Source organism: Galleria mellonella, unplaced genomic scaffold, assembly GCF_026898425.1.
Source record: "Galleria mellonella isolate WM207_F2 unplaced genomic scaffold, CSIRO_AGI_GalMel_v1 utg78, whole genome shotgun sequence".
NCBI classification, from domain to species: domain Eukaryota; kingdom Metazoa; phylum Arthropoda; class Insecta; order Lepidoptera; family Pyralidae; genus Galleria; species Galleria mellonella.
The window spans coordinates 2487278-2500519 of NW_026442151.1; the positions used below are offsets into that span (position 1 = coordinate 2487278).

A 13242-nucleotide genomic window follows, 5' to 3' on the forward strand; every position below is an offset into this window, starting at 1 on the left:
TTAAATTACCTACAATAATAGTAGAATAAACTGAAAATAAAATATGTGTATTTTTGAGGAAACACGTAGAAAAGATATTACTAGAGTAGTGTAGTTACTAGTGTAAATTGACTCGATTAAAAAAATATGATAAACAATTTAAGAGTTTGCTGCGCAATGTCAATTGTTATACGAAAAAGTAAAATAACTAACACGGGAGTACCTAAACTATATCGACAGAAAAAGGTTTATCAAAATCAGAGCAGAAAAAAACTATCAGATGAAGTGGACACAATTGTCAGACACGACAAACATAGTAAGTTCATATTCTGGTTATACATATGTATAGACATTGACGAATAATATACACATAATAAAAAAAAATATATTGCATATAACAATATAATTAAGTACTTAATTGCTATTACTACAGCTCACACATACCACTCTAAAAGTGTACCAATGATGACAATTGTCTCAACGGAAATATTCTCCTAAAACGTATGCCGCAATGTAATAATAGTTGCAAATTCTGTAATAAACACAGAGTGAGTAACGAAACAATTGTGTAGGTTCGTCTGGTACCTACATACGTGACAAAGCAAACATTTCGTCATGGATCTCTCCACGATAGATCATACCACCTATGACATTTTTGCTCATAAAATCTGAACAACCAATTACTCATGATGCTATTCATAAGATAATGTGCTGTTAATCTTTTATTACCCATACAAACCTGAAATTGGTAATTATTAGTTAGTCACGTAAGCGGCAAAACAAATTTGAATGAAACTTGGTACAGAGACAGACAACAAAAACGTCAATAGTCGATTAATACCACTGGCATTGATTCTGAGATGGCTATTTCTCTAAACCTGTCTCTAAATTTATTCTTATTTATTTAATATCATAATAAAATCTTTGTTCTATGGACCAATATAATACATTTAAGTCAACATTATTGGGGGAAGAGGCTTGTTAGTAATAGGGAGGTTAATCTCCAACGCTATCAATATACCTTATCGGGTCCACCTCCACGCGGTTCTCCCTGGAAGCCATCGTAACTAACTTATCATCCATTAAAAAAGTCAACATTATTATAAATTTACTTTATAATGGTCCATAATACAGTAATATCGCAAAACTATTTAATTTAAATATTAAACTAAGAGGTAGGTTTAAAGAAATGATGCCCCATAATCGACCCCAATGACTGTCTTCTCAAAATTTGCAGTTGTGATAATATTTTGCATAAACTACATATACATACACATATATATTAGCTTAACATGTGTATAATATATTTTAATCGTAGTAATACAATCTCGTGGGATGATTTGTAACTAATAATTACATTGATAAAGCCGCTGGCATTTACTAATTACCTATTATAAATTTCTCAGGTAACCGAACAGCAATAGCAATTTGTTAGTAACTTCACACCTCTGATGTTCAAAATCAGTATAGATAATTTGTTGTAGATAGTGGCTGGTTCAATTTGTTGTTTCCATTATTTTCAATACATTGTTATTATAAACTTAATAAATATATTTTTCATTAAAGGAACGTTTCACAAAAAAATAGGACTTCAATCTGTTAATTTCAAAAAAATATTAACATTTGCACAATATTGGCAAAGATTTCGCGTAACAAAAATATATTCCAAATTAAGAATCTTCTCCATTTTGAGTCTTACACGTTTAAGATTTATTAGATTGAATGAATAAATTATTACACAAGTTACAAAATTTTCGCAGTAATTTTTGTAAAGAGTTATAAGCAGAAACAAAGATGATGAGTACCTAGAGAGCTTAGCAGCAAACTCTATTCACATGGTTATTAGTATTAGTCAAACATTCAAATGAATTTCCTGTCACTGACAATGCAAACATGCCTAAACAAGGTCATAACAACGTAATTGATACCCTGTATGTATTTTATAAACATAGATAAGTGAACAAACATGTAAACAAGCAAGGTAAGCCACAAAATTGAACATTATAATAAGCACATTAGAAAAGAAATAAGCAAACGTCAACCGCATTCGAAAACAGAGAAAGGTGACAATGAAAGCGTTTATGAACATTCGTCGCCGACCTCAAGATGTTACCGTCACGCGATATCTATTTATATATTTAAAAAAAGAAACTGACTGACAGATGAAAAATGAAATTATTGGTGTTATGTAAAAACATATATAAGACCAGATAAGACCGTATAAAATGTTATGAGATATATTTTTTAATCTATTACTAATTCGGAAAGCGATTTCAATAGACAAAATATTTACCTGTAATAATTTCAGTTGAGAAGAGTAGGCGAGAAACTCGACTATCGCTGTTATCAAACAAAAGTTGAATTTACAAGTTTCAGATTTATAAATAGATCAGTCGTAGTAGTAGCAAATATTTTTACATATTGTAAATAAACACTAAGAAAAGGTATATAGAAATTTTATATTAATTTTATATTTTAATAAAATAAAAAGGTAGGTAGTGGGTTCATATTGTAAAAGAAATTATCAAAACAGTGTCTCCACTTTAAAATCGCATGAAAACACAAGTATATCTAAATTCTTCAAAAAAGAATTATCTTGCCTGTATTTTTTAAATATATGTCCTTGGCTTCGCCCTCACAGAAACTCTGGTAGTGGATACTTATAAGAATCTTTATTATAAAGAAACTACACTTAAAGTTTCTACCTTCAATTGCCTAAGCTGTATAATGATAAATTAAGAGTAGATATTTTTATATAAACATATTAGCTATTGTCCATAGCTTACTTGTCCGTAGTTGTACCCATCATGTTAACTGCCATCCCCCATTCTCCATTTCCTTTAAATTCAAAACTTAGCGGATGCTTGCGTTATAAAATAAACCTATTTCAAATATTATTTGATTGCGCATTGATAATTAAATAGGACAAATTATTTCACATGTATAATCTATACTATAACTTCGTGAATTTATGTTCTAATTTTCAAATTTCTTCATAGAGATATCAATTTTGAGGTCAATGACTCTTACGTACGCATAGAAACGCAATAGCAAGGACATATCTAGTAACTGGAGCTACAGTACCAAGGGACACCGAGCAATTTGAATTGTGCGGATGTTGAGCTAATAGAGATATCGCATGCTCGACTTCAATTAGTTTAGACAGTGAACAGTTATATATATCTTTGTCTCTTAATGTTTATTAAAAAAAAATTAAAAATTCAAAGAATTCGCAAAGTTAAATATGAAAAAAAAACTAAATTAAATTTCTGTATTTCTTTTATTATTTATATATCAAGTAATTATAATTAAACTTCCCAAACAAACTGTATGAATAAGTTCTACATATAAGCGTGAAACGTGTATACATATATACCTAAATATATTATTATATTTTACATTTTTGTACTAACCGTAGACGTTTGCAAAACCTCTATCAATCACTATCATGAAAGACATACGTCAAAAGAATTCGACCATAGAAATTGCATTTTATATAGCGTATATCTATGTAGAGCTAGTTCCGGAGTTGTGAATCGGAGGATGCCTGCGACAGACACGCCGTGTCGGAAACTAGACTGGGATGCGACGTTGTTAAAACTCCCCTTAGGGTTGACGCCAGTTAATACATTTATAAGGTACCTGCTATTGTACGTATAATCGAAAAAAAAATATATTGAACTCTATTCGTAAAATTTAGCAAGAGTACAGAAAAAAAAATAAGCAACGAAAGTCAAAGGTACTATTTTTAAATTTATATTGCTTTGTTTGTCGACTTTCATAAGAAAATAAATAATTGTGAAATAAATTATAAGATACAGCTTAACCATTTTATTTTATGAAATAATATATTATACTATACTATAAAATGTCTCATAACATATCGTAGAGATGTTTGCAAAAAAACTCCTGTATTACATAGTATCTACTAATAAATATCTACAAATCAAACAAATAGTAGTAATATTGTATTTTTTTTCGGAATTAATTACAACTACAACACAATGTCGCGAATCATGCATTTATTTACCAATACTATATAGTAAAAAAAATATTTTATAAATATTTCATTAGTTTATTGATTCAATTAGTAACTATGAAAAAAAATGAATATGATATTAAAGTTTTATAATTATATTCAATTTATAAAGTACACCAATAAATTAGAGTTAATATACAATTTCTTAAATACTAATACTAATTATAAGTAATCTCCCAACGCACCACACGGAGGCAGCGTACCGAAGATACTGGCATGATATTAAATAATTTCAGTATATACTACAGAAATAATCTTTATTAAAATAGACTTGTTTACAAGCTGTTTTAAATAGTCTTTTTTTTCAGTATGAGACATAAAAAATATATTGGCTTATACACTATGTCATATATTTCACTTATATTACGTGATAAGGCAGCCCTATAACTACTAAAACTAAACTTTATCAAGAAAATAATAAAGCGAATGTACAGTGTTTCCAACGCTTTTATCTGAGATAAGTTAGAGAGACAACACCTATTCGAAAATGTCACAAAAAGCTTAATAATATTTTTAATAAATGTACATTTATGCATAATCATTGTTTTATAGAACATCACCAAAGCCTGAGTTTGCTAACCTGCTATCTAGCGTGGCAACTACTGGCAAAAACCCCCTTATAGGGGAGGCCTATGTTTAGCAGTGGACAGTTAACGGCTGATGGAATGATGATAATAAACTGAGCACTCAGAGCATAACGATAATAATGATTGTAACTTTAATGCATATACATTCATAATTATGTATTACATTTCTTATATAGTCTTATATAAACGGAAGGCAAGCTTGAAGTGCACTAGATTTGAATACGGAATATACTCTTGGAGATGCTTTCAGGTTTTATTTTCCCCAGCAATAAGACGCTTTTGTGTTTCTCGTCTAGTAATTGCATGGCTGCCCTGCAGAATACAAGAACAAAAGATTTGGTGGATCATTTCCTTTTGTTTCAAACTTATTATATTCAGGGAAGATTTAAACTCGGGTCGGAGGTTAGGGCGACTCTGTTTGAGAACGCTGCAAAATTCGATAAATCAAAATTTTAAAATAGCAAAACATTTAAATATGGGTAAAAATTTTGAAAGCTATTCTAATTTGCTTATAAATAAGAAATCAATTAGTATGAATTAGTTTTGTTCTATCCACTCTTATTATATAGAATATGTTTTATAAAATAAGTAAATTAATTTTATTGCACTTAATGAACACAATCAGATCTACATTGGCATTTTCTCATTCAAAATTGTTAAATCATATATATTAAAAAATATAAAACAGAAATATCTTTTATAGACTTATAGACATCGCACAAGTATTTTTAATGTTCTGAATAGAAAAAAAAGCCTCAACTAAACTAGGTTACATCTCATTTTAAAATTATATTGTAATTTTTATTAGACATTAATTGTGATGTCTCGTATTATCTTAATAAAGTACCGGCAACAATATATCAAAGCAAGCGGAAAGCTATTTATTTTATTTATGAACTCAAAACCCAGTTTCATTGGTCGAGAACAAAAATCAAAACACGGAAAGTATTTCAAAGCGAGTACAAGAGACAGGGTCGATTGTATCTGTTGGCAGAAGTGTTGGCGATGATAATTTGCCACAGATAAGGTATGTAACACTACTGTTCACCCCTGTTCACCCTTACGCGTCAGTTGTAAAGGTGGATTTATAGAAAGTGCTCTGTGCTCTACTGAATTTAGTTATTTTTTAAATTTTAAATTTTGTATACTATTTAGAAAGTAATAATTTAATCACATGCTTATGTCTTTGCTAAAGTAAATAAAGCTAAAAGTATTCTTATTTTGAAATATAATATACTAGATTAAGTAAAAAAGATTAAAATGTATATATTTACTTATTATCTTTACGTATATATGTAATATTAATAAAACTTAATAATTATAATAGTGAACTACTTATTCCATCCAATTAATTCGAAATTAATCTTAAAATATTATGTACCTATACGTGTTTAATCAATCCTGTACTTATTATAAATATTTCTATTAATAGATTTACTATTATATATGATCTTATCATCATTCTTATTCCAATATTAAAATTTAGGTAATTTAACTTTTCTTTGAAAAAAGAAGTTTTCCTTTCACTTCATTCCCTCCTTTTTCGAATATAATAATGATTTCATACATACTGATGTCTAATTTAACTTGTGTAATTAAAAATCCGACCTCATATTAATAGATATAGATAAAAAGGTATTTATTGATACTATGTGAAAATCGAAACATATAATAAACGTTTTTAAAGTAACAGAACAATATGCATGGGTCATGAATTAACATAGGATACGAAAGGTTTAAGTAAGAACAATGCACTAAATTGTTTGCGAATACAGCCGAATAACTAACCCTTACAACGCATTTCAGGTACTGTCTGCACGTTTGCTATTGGAAATACGGTACGATACGAGTACATTCGCCCGCTTAATCTAAATCCACCTTCATACATATATTACCCCTAACATTAAGATACCTAGTAGATATGAGGTTTACGATGTACCTGATGAACATCACGTCTCTGATAACAATATACCATGTTTCGTTATAGATTTTACATAAACATTTAGAACTACAATTATCTTATAATATTCACCCTATATTAGAATATATTTAGCTGTCATTCCAATTTTTTATAACAACTGCATATAAATTAATTTGTCAAATATCTGTAACTGATTATAAAGATTATAACAATAAATTGTGGTACAAGTATTAAACAGTGTGGTCCCGGTATAAAATGGGCCACCCCTTCCTCTAAGGGAACTTAATGGTAAAGGAATGGGCAGCAGCTCCTTCTTAAAACATCCCTAAAAGTCTAACTGCGGTTGCCAACCCGCCTGCCAAGCGTGGCAACTACTGGCAAAACTCCCTTTATGGAGAAGGCTTATGTTTAGCAGTGGACAGTTCACGGCTGAAATAATGAATATTAAACAATACTGGTGTTTAACACTAGCTATTATTTTGCAATTAATTTCTTCATTTATTAGAACTCCAACAAAAACTGACAAATATTTCGTTACAAAATTATAAGTATATTAATGGCGTTTTCTATCTGAATGCATTCCACGATGAAGCAGCGATATAAAGGTACGAGATAACATCACGTCTAGGACCGCTTGTGGTTTCCGCTATAAATCAGTCTAAGTGAGTTCTCGAGCATCCAAGTTGAGCTCTGATAGTGGTATCCACTACGCCCCACTCGCTAACCGCACGTCTACATCCCACTGCCAACTTTGGTATAAGTAATGAGGATAGCGTGTACCTTTTTATGCGCCTAGAGCTATTAACTTTATCACCTTTACCTTACAACGTAATGCATCTCAAAATTTTTGGCCTGACAATGAAAAAATAGGTATAGTTAAAGTATATTCCATATTAGGATTTGAATATAAAATAAAAAAAAAAAAAACAGGTACCGTTCACAAAATTATTTCTGTTTAATGTAATACTCGTATCTAAGGAAGTACAAATGCTAATGGCGATTAGGACTTAGATTTTTGATAAATTTAAAGGTAAATTTTATAGCTCGTTTCGAAATTACAGATACTGATTTAGAATACTGAGAAAGAGGTAATAATAAATTTTAGTTCATAAACGGACACTGAACTAGTAACACTTACATAAGCTGCAGCACTAAGAAAGTATTTATTACCAATAATATGATACACGTTTACAAATAACAATGTCTTTTCCATTAGATTGATCATAAACTTAGCAATTTACATTGGTACAAAAAAAAATGAAGAATAATATATTAATAATTGTAAGCTTTTTTGTCCTAGCTTTGCATCGCAGTCATCTAACAGTCTGTTATTAAGCATCTCCCTTTTTATTGATCAGACTTATCAATTAATCCTTAAAAACTACCCATATAACGATTAATGTAATCAATAATCCGATTTCTCATCATCGAGTCAATTAACTTGTAGCTGTAATTATGGATTTGTCCATTAATAACTCTATGAGCATTAATAAAAGCTTTAAAGACATGTTCAATGAATGAAATACAATTTCACAGTATACGAGTACGCTTCCACTAATTACTTGCACCATAGTCAGCAATCAACACAGTCCTCGACTCAATTCTGCTGTACACTAATAAAGTACAGCAACGGACAGTCGCACTTTCAAACCAGCTCGGTAAACAAACTCGTTAAGCAGAGAACCATTATATAAATGCGAAAATTAGTGGTTTAAGATTGACTTGAATACATGGATTAAGGATATATATCATTCCGCAAATTATTCGCTATATATTTCATATTTATATATTTATCAATGTTAACAATTTTCACTATGGTATTTTACATACATTGTATGCAATGGCAAGTCAATAATTATCATAATTTTTTTAAAATTATCACAACCAATAATAACATATGTCTTTTTGAATTCTTCAATACTTGTTTTGTTATATCTATAAGTAGTCGTAGACAAAGAAACATATAGCCCCTAATCGTGCATGATTTAAAATTAGAGTAGTCAAACAGGCATCCGGAGGATTTCTGTATACGAGTTTTGTGTGACACGTCTGTATAAGTGGCCATCTCTTCTATATCTACTATTTATTAGTAATATTCACATTATGATGTTACAGATTGTAGAGTAAGAAAATGTGTAATTTCTAATATAAGATACGGCATTATACTCAAGGGAAGAGAGATTGTTAGTAATGGGGACATTAATCCCTATTGCTATCAATAAACACAGGGTATATTGCTAGCAATGTTAGCAGGTTAACTTCCACGTAGTTTCTCTTGAAAACCATAGTGATTAATTCTTCTTGAGTCCGTCACACTGGGATAACGGATCTAGTTTTATTCTTACCTATATCATAACTCACTGGTGAGCTACCAGTATATATCAATAGGGCAGACGCGATTATCGTAGCATTATTATCCATTAAGAATCCTGAGAGGATACTCAAAATTTAAAAAAGGTAAGTTAAAAATATCGACTCATCGCCTATATTATTTGCAAATTTGAGTTAACCAGTTTTAACCACACGTCACTCTATTCAAACCGCAACTGAATGCTTATTCAGGTTAGATTGTAAGTTCATTATGTAACTTTGTGGAATTGTCTATTTCACTCTCCTTTTTTATATTTCATGCGTAGGTTGATAACATTAGCATCGTAAAGGCACATTCAAAACAGAAATGTAAGTACTTGTTCGTAAATAGAAACTGTCAAAGTTCTGAAAGAAAAATTAATGATTACGTTGTGTGAATCGAATGAACGGCGATAGTTCAGTCGATTGAACGATTTAAAACCCAGCCTAAACATTGCTTTTTATTTTTATTTTTTGCATTTACTTTGTGCTTTCGAAGGCTTGGAAAACTATAGCTCTGTAAGTCGCATCAGCTTGTGTAATGAAAGTGCTGTAGAAATATTGAGTCCAAACAGTACCACTCTTATATGGTTAGTACCTAATATATTTTAACAATTTAGAAATGCATGTAATAAAATTTTTGAATAATATTTAGTAAAACTAGAAATAATATAACTGTGGATCAATCACAGATTTGCCATAACCCGTATTAATATAATTATATCCAAAATCTTTAAAGCCTTGTTTCACACAAAAAATATTTAAATTCTATTTATTATCTACCATCAGCTGGTCACAACATCCATATTGTCTAAACCTGAGCAAAAGATGTTTATTGATCGACATCAAGGTTGAAATGCAAAAAAGGAACTTATTATAATAAATACCTATTACCATTAATTAATCACTTTCATAATCATACTTGAACTTTAAATCATATTAAAAGTACCTTAAACCACAGCTGTGATGATTTTTCAACGATAATGAAAGAGATCGTAACGCAGAGGCCTATGCAGAGGCGTACAAATATGTGGCTCACGGTCTCGTAAGCCAGGGCCTCATAGACTGTAATAAATAGCGACAATTTCGTCCCATTTCCTGAGAGCCGGGCTCCCTGTGCGACCCACTCGTGGTAGTCGACGAATATTGAGCCTAATCATACAACACTAACACTAGGTAGTGGAGCCGAATATGCCCCTATTATACCTCACGTTTCAATTGTTCGACCAAACGCAATGTGGGCCTACAACGTACCATCAAAATTGACCGTTGACCTTTAAATGTCGATTGGAATTGAAAAACGAAATAGAAATATAAATGCCGAATTTACTATATTAATGTAAGATAAAGTAACACTGTTGCTTATGTTGTTTATTGTTGATACTCAGAATCATTAAGTGATTGTTTTTGTTTTGATTAAAATAAAAATGTAACAACTAAATAGAAATACTATGCTTCGGTTTAAAGACAACATTTATGGATCATCAGTTTTCCATTTATTTATTTAAAAAAAGAATTACCTGTTTATGTAAATATATCGATTTCTCTCAAATTTCTAAATCAATTTGCATTATTCTTTTTTTTTTTTTTTTTTTTTTTTTTTTTTTTTTTTTTTTTTTTTTTTTTTGAAGGGCTTTCATTTAAACTAATATTCTTACACTTGATTTTATACGAAAAAAAATTTGTAAAAAAGTAAAATAATAATATCTAAATTTATTAATAAATCTCACTGATTAATAAATTAAATCACTAGTTACTAACATAATATAATAATGTATTTTTAAGTCGTTCTATTTTTAGTTATCGAAAACGGAGACAACTTTATTTGTGAAATCAATTTCAATTCACCATCCCCTCTGTGAACTCATCTAATTGAATCTGTTATGCTGTCTGAGTACCTATATGGGTACTTCACATAAAGTGTGCGTAGGCATAATTTAGAAAATTAACGAAATTTTCCTTTACAACTTTACGAGATTTATTTAAGCTCTCCAATTTAAAGCTACACACGAAAAGCAAATGTTCTTTTTTTCTATTTAACCATCAGTTGTTACATGATCCTACATGTACCTACATAAAAAAAATATTGAATAGGAATCTAATACTTAGGAAAGTATTAGATATATTATTGCTGTCCTAATTATTAGATTTCTATTTCATATGTTTTTTTTTTTTATTGCAAAATTTTATATAGTTTTATAAAGCTCGACGATTTATAGGCAAATATTATAACATATTTTTTTCTTTCAATTTCCTTGAAAAATCAGTGGTTACATTTATATATAGGTATATTTAATTTAATTTTATTTTTAATTTAATTTCTGAATTAAAAATAGTTTATTGAGATGTATTCGTTTACATATGATCTTTTAATTCAATTAATAATTAATTAAATTTCAGTTATTACTTAATTAATTTATAAAATGTTGTAAATAAACAAGTACATTTTAACTTTTTTTTTTATTTTTACGCCATTATCTTTATACATTATGTATTTTCATTCCTTATTTTTAAATGTGTTTTATTTTTATTTACATATTTTATAAAAGATTTATCTAAATACCTCCACTGTAGTCAATGCCAGTACGTGTAATCTCGGTGCTTCAATAAAAGCGAGATAATAATAGTAGACAACCTTACCAAGCGCGCAAGTAAATGGAGGGATATAAACTACGAACTTCCTGTGTCCACGAGTTATTATGATTCCCATACTTGACTACCACCCTTATAATTATCATGTCTGACACGTTAACAGTGGTGGAACACGTGATAATGAACTCTGGGAGCCTCGTGGGGTAAACAAAGGGGAGCATAAAAAATGACGACATAGGCGTTAGGTACAATATGTACCTACTTTGAAATATAATTTATCATTATTACACCATTGAAGTAGCCCAGATCTAAAGAGGTTATTGTACTATAAATACGATCTTTATATTCTCTAATATCTATATATTATTGAAATAGTTTTATTTAAAGTTTAAATATTTAAAAAATATCCCAAATTACCTCCGGATATGATTTTATAGCTATGTTCTCGTATCTATATAAACTTTCGTCAATCTATCCATATTGGCGTAGTTGAGAGGATTTTCCGAAGGTAAAGAATGGATGTAGACCATAAAATCAACATAAAAACGTTATCCTGATCCTAAGGTGAGCACCAGATAATTCTTGGGTGGGCATGAACTTTCTCCTCCTGTCACCACTTAAATAACTACGCCTATGTCTATCCAATGGGTATTTTTAATGTGAAAAATTTTTAAATAACTTGACAGAAAAGAGCTTATTATAACAATTCATTTGATGTTGGTACAACATCTCAAGTAAAATTTTCGAGTTACTTATATTTAATAAAAAATATCTACACGTTTTTTGGCTCTCTGTAGGAGAATACCCATCAAGTAAGTAGATCAGGGGATAAAATAGTCACTTATGTTAATCATATTGAGATTCATTTCATACATCCATCTTTAATAAGCATCTATCGTGGTGAAGAGATAATGTAAAACCTACCTTACCTAGGTGTAATTTTGTTAACAGGGTAATACGAAATCTTTACGAAGTGAATCATTTTATGAATCAAATAAAATGGCCGTTATAGCTCTGGAAGGCGTCATTCACCATCATAGGTACCTCCATTATAACGCCATGTTTCTATTAATTTCTTTTCTGTAGAAACCATCAATTACAGTACAGACGCACTTCCATCGAAGAATTGCTATTGTTAGCATTTAAAAATTACACCTCTTCTATAAAATTCTAGAAAGTTACAACAAAAACTACTCAGCAAACCAAAATAAAATTAATTAATAAAATAAACAATAATCACAATCAATTGCCTATATTGTTTTTTTTTTTATAATTGAAGATTTTGTTGCTATTTGTTTTTTTTTTAATGAATAATTTATTAGGTTAGCAAATAAAAAAAATATGTAAATACTTGTAAATACTTTTTTAGTGATTTTCGGATATCTTTCAATTTACAATATTATTTCTGTACTTACTTTCTAAATAAATGTTTCGGCCTGAAAATTTGTAAATAAATGATAAGTAGGTAGGTAGGTTCACGAAAACGTGACTCTACCAATGGAAAATTTTCATTTATATTTTTATTTTAGAGCCTATCATACAGACATACAAACATATAGTTCAGGGCAACAAATTTCAAATCACAGCCTTATAAGTTATTATGTATATAAGTACATATATATATTGATATTTAAATATAAATACCAAATCTGTAGTTTTTTTTTATTTTATTTTCCTAGATAATATTATTTTGTGGTACAAATTCTCATTCTTAATTTATAATTCTCTTAATAAATTAAACGCATAAACAGTTTAAGAAAATAAATATAAAGTAA

General features: G+C 29.4%; 1 protein-coding gene across 3 annotated transcripts in view; it reads right to left on the bottom strand.

Annotated features, from left to right (window-relative positions):
* Positions 1 to 13242, bottom strand: part of LOC113517314 (transmembrane ascorbate-dependent reductase CYB561-like) — a 74143-nt gene that overhangs the window by 41144 nt on the left and 19757 nt on the right. The gene's annotated exons all lie outside the window — the stretch shown is intronic.